Consider the following 5276-nt stretch of genomic DNA (forward strand, 5'->3'; position numbering starts at 1 on the left):
TCCCATTAGAACTTATGTGTTGACTCCATATAGCATTGAAGATGCTTCTGTAGGAAGGGAATTAGATATATGCTTGAGCGTTCCTGATCCCGCGGCACTAAATTTACCAAAACTGGATGTCATTAGAATGATGGTTCAGATAAACACTTGCTGACTCTAAAACTGACTGGTAGGTCCCACTGTAAGCGATGACGTGGCAACCATCACTCTAAGAAGCTTGATCTCGTTAGAATCTGAATCATCACTCTAAGAAGCTTGATCTCGTTAGAATCTTCAATGCACAGGATGTTAGATATATGCCACGGGATCAGATAAGAAGCTTTATCTCGTTAGAATCTTCAATGCGCAGGATGTTAGATATATGCCACGGGATCAGATAAGAAGCTTGATCTCGTTAGAATGATGCACAGGATGGACAGTAGATACTGAACCATCACTCTAAGAAGCTTGATCTCGTTAGAATCTGAATCCTTCACCATCGGCTCATTCTTACTAAAGTGATCCCAATGCTTCCCATGCCCGACGACTGCCAGCGATGTGACCTTGTTGCTAACTGATTCACCACGCTGACACGCAGGACGGTGGTAACTGCATGGAAACTGTAGGGTACCTAAACTGGCTGCTCCATTGGTGTGTGTTATGTATATGGGCTAAAAACAAGATCGGTCCCTACCTTACATTTATGATTAATTATGCACAATTACCAGATGGTTCACCTACCACAGTAGTTCACCATTATCATAGTTACCCCATTAAGAGAAGATAAGTGGAATGTAGGGAAAGGAGATGAGGGGAGGACACAACACAATGATACACAAATGAACATATGTTTTGGTTTTCGCAAACATGGCCGAACAGAAACCATGATAAGAAGTGGTAACCATGTATACAACAAATATATGGCCGAGCATAGAAAATAAATGGAAATTCACTGTTATGTCTTGTGGATTCTACTAAAACGAGTCTACAACTAGGAAAACGATGAAATAAGCCAGGAAAGGACTACAAATCTGTAGAAAGAAATCCCTTAAACAAACTACATCAGCAGCTCCCAAGTTCCTGCCATGAGGCAAAGTAAACGTTTGCTAGTTTGCTAGTAACCACCATCATTTTTTTACTGCTCGACTTAAATTCAAAATGGAGTGTGCAAGGCCTGGCTCAGTCGACAACAGTCGTTAAGCATGCGCCAGATCCCCCAAAGGTGAGGATAATCAAGAAGTTGCTCACTGACGACAGATCATGATGCTGGAATTATCCAATGAAACCACATGCATCTAACCTCTTCTTGCGACCTGACTCTACTAATGGACACCTGAAGTTACTAACAGACGCCACCTCCGAAGGTGGAGTGACACACATGGTCAAATCACTTGTGAAGGTGGAGTGACAGACATGGTCAAATCTCTGGAGGTTTGTCATATTCTACCAAAACCATGGAATCCCTTCTCAAATCACAGTTTCCTTCATATATGTCAACTGTAGGTTGGGGCTGGACTACCGGCTGCCGGCGGCCTGGGCGTACCGACTACGGCGGCGGGTGAACAACGGGCGGCGTGGGGCGTTTTCATTGTCTAGCAGGGTAAAGGGTAAAGGTGGGTTCAGATGGGCCAACCCGGTTAATTTTTTTGGTTGTCCAATGGAAACCCACTAAAGTGTCTAAGTGGGATGGGCTGATTAGTCCCGCTTATCTTGTCCCACGCTTTTCTTGATTCCTGCAACCTGAATTGTGAACAAAAGCAACACTCGCGACAAAACCATCACTCTGTGGACCTTGACCTCGTAGGGATTTGAATCACACAGCTGCAGAATTTTTTTGGTTTGCTAGTTTTTTTTTCCTTTTTACGGTCTTTATTAAAGCCCTGCTATACAAAGAAAGCAAACTAACTGTACGACTGGGGGCACCAATTTAAGCTGGCAGAACAGGAACACAGTCACCAGGGTCACAGCCAGTTGAGACGCTCCCACAGGCATCCCAGGGACTGCAGTCAGGAAAGGGGTTACAAAGCTGTAGAAAGAACTCACCTAAACAGGACTAGATCACCGGCTCCCAAGTTACTGCCATGAGGCAAAATAAACGTTTGCTAGAATTAGTTTGCTAGTAACTGCCAAAATTATTTTACTGCGCCACTGAAGTTCAAAATGGTGTGCCAGGCACCACCTGGCTCAAGTGCCCACAGAATCGTTGAGCATGCGCCTGATCCTCCAATGGTGAGGATGCTAAAGAAAATTTCACACTGATGACAGGTCATGACGCCAGAATTAGCCGTGGTCAAACGTGTCTTCGCGTAAGGCTTATTCACATGTACATTACACGCCTGTTTGTTAGGCGCGTATGAGGGGGGTCAGATCCCGAAATAAGATTTTTGGGGGGGTGAGAGGGCGTATTAAGTTTCTCCAGGGCCATTTAGTAAAAATAATACTCATCCGGTCATCCCTATAATGAGCATCCTATTTCACCCTGCATGCAAGTTCTCGCAGCGAGTATAGAAAGAATTAAATCCAAAGCAGAAACAATGCAGTCATGGCATGTTATCAGCTACTGCTCTAGTCACGATTCTTGTGTGTCGGTTAGGTGTATTTTTGGTCGGGCTCTTTCCTCTTCATATTTCAAAACTAAAAAGGCACCACGTGGCGGAACTGCCAAAATTTCTTACTCTCATGCTTCATGAAAACATGCTATTACTCTCTCTGAATGCGCGGGCCTGAAGAAAAAGAATTCAGAAGTCAGACATGTGTTATTTGATTCAGAATTCATCAAATGGAAACAGTTCAATGAAAATGCCTCTATCTCCAAAAAAAATTGAAGATACCCCTTCAATCCTGTATCTTCTGAAGTACCATTGTTCAGGAAAAAACAAACAGTGATGGTATATATTTGGCTTAAATGTTGACAAGACATCCTTCGAATTTGATGTTAGAAACTGCCCTCACTCAGTTATACTGGAACTATGTTAGACAAACCTGCAGCGCCCGTCCTGGCAACCATCACGGGCAAACAGGCTTCGATAGCCAAACTGACGGCTTAGCAGGCGAATTGATAAACCACCAAACTGCAGGCTTGGCAGGCGACCTGGTTAACAAAAAATCTTAGAACAGCAGTGATATTCTTGCAAGAGCAGACCTAGAACATAATCACAATCATCTCCGCAACCAGATCTTCCATCACCAACATCTCAAGGGCTTCTCTGAAACTATATTGCCACAGCATGAATCAGCAAGAGATTGGCATTCACATTAGCATGAACATTTAGGTATCCTATGTTTGTTTAAGTTCTGGAAAAAAAGAACTTGAGAAAACAGTCACCAACAGGATGGTAGAACACAGAAACTACAGCTTATTAGTTACATCATTTCTAAATACGAGGTGAAATAAGATGCATCTGAAAAATGACATTTAAGTGGCTGGTGGTGATCCCATCTTTGATCTGTGTTGTTCCTTACTGATCCAGTGGCCCAGGACTGGAGTTTTCACTGGATACCTCGCCAATCTTCAATGGTAGGAAAGATTTGATTTCAGAAAATACATATCCGTGACATAAATAAAACACTAGTACTGATAAAGACATGCTCAATTATCACATGAACAAACTCTGTCAAGAACGCCATGCTCCTGAAGTGCCACACGCACAGCATTTCTCTAACATTATTACATGCCAACTCTTGTCGATACCATTGCAGTAAAAAAATTGTTAAAGGAAGAAAACCAAAACTTAATGTTCGTCTGAAACTATGAGCAGTGGCTCTACAGCCTAAAAAGCCATCTCTTCTGCTCAAGCTGGGCATCAAAAAAGATTTCGACTCCATGCGATGGGACTACATTTCAACCAGAAACTACCCGCATTGACTCCACAGGCTGGACCGACATGTATTCTGCTCGAGCTGGACACTAAAAAGCTTTTGACTCCATACAGATGTGACAGTAGCAGGATGCCTGGAGGCTCAGTTCAAGGAGCAGCTTCTCTAGTGGTGTGGACAAAAGCAACAACACTCTTGACGGAGCCAACACTCTACAAATGTCTACCGTTGTTACGGAAAACATAAAATCCCAATACCTCACATGCCTGACGAGTAACCAATGGAGCGAACCTTCACGCTAAATGACTGGTATCTCCATGAATCAAGACTCATAGACTGGCTGCTCGGTCGACCCGTGTTTGTTATGTGGGCAGAAAATAGGATGGACCCTGTGGTACATTTATGACTTGATTATACACAATTATTCATGATTATTCAATGGTTCACCTACTGCTGCTCTACTTGATCTTCACCACTCCATTCAAAGTAATTGAAATGAAAAATCTGAGCTTTTTTAACAAGAGACTTGCCTCCTATAGTTAGTAGAAACAAGAATATTATCTTAGCCATCCATCGACAATGTAAACATAAAGTATATTGTTTAGGAGTTCCCGGAAAAAGGAGTGTGCTGATAAAGTTGGTTGGGGTTTCATCTCTGTAATGAGCATCTTATTTCACCTCAGATGCAAGTTTTCATGATCTGCTATTAGCTCATGCTCAAGTCAAGATTCTTTATGTGTTCATTAGGTGAGCTTCTGATTGTGCTCTTTCCCACTTCATATTTCATAATGCCAAAAGCCTCAACATGGCAGAACTCAGTAAATTCTCTTGTCTTCCATCTTAACGAAAATATGCAGAGAGTATCTAAACATCTCTAAAAAGAAAGCGCATGAATGAAGAAAAAGAAATCGGAGGTCAGACATGTGATAGTTGATTCAGTGAGTTATTTCATCAAATGAAATCAGTTCAATGAAGATGCCCCTTCAATCCGGTATCTTCTGAAGTACCATTGTGCAGGAAAAAACAAACAGTTATGCTCTTATATTTGGCTTAAAAGTTAAGAACTCCTTCCAGTTCGATGACAGAACACACAACTGCATTCATTCAGTTGTACTGAAAGTAACTTTATACAAACCTGCAGCTCCCCCACACCCGAACTTCACAGGGAAACAGGCTTCGATAACTGCTGGCTTGGCAGGTGACCTGATAAAGCTATAATCTTAAGAGTTGCAGCAATGTTTCTTCCAGCAGTGGGACCAGAACATCAACACTATCGACTCCAGAACCGGATCTTCATCACCAGCACCTCAAGGGTTCCTCTGAAAATATATCGTCACAACATAGATCAGCCAAACGATGGCGAAAAATGCCATTCCACATTAGCCTGAACATATAGGTATCCCATGTTTACTGATGTTCTGTCAATGCTAAAAAAGAACTGGAGAAACAGTCACCAACAATCTCTAATGAATAAGGTATCA

The sequence above is a fragment of the Triticum dicoccoides genome, chromosome 2A (assembly GCF_002162155.2).
Source record: "Triticum dicoccoides isolate Atlit2015 ecotype Zavitan chromosome 2A, WEW_v2.0, whole genome shotgun sequence".
Taxonomy (NCBI): domain Eukaryota; kingdom Viridiplantae; phylum Streptophyta; class Magnoliopsida; order Poales; family Poaceae; genus Triticum; species Triticum dicoccoides.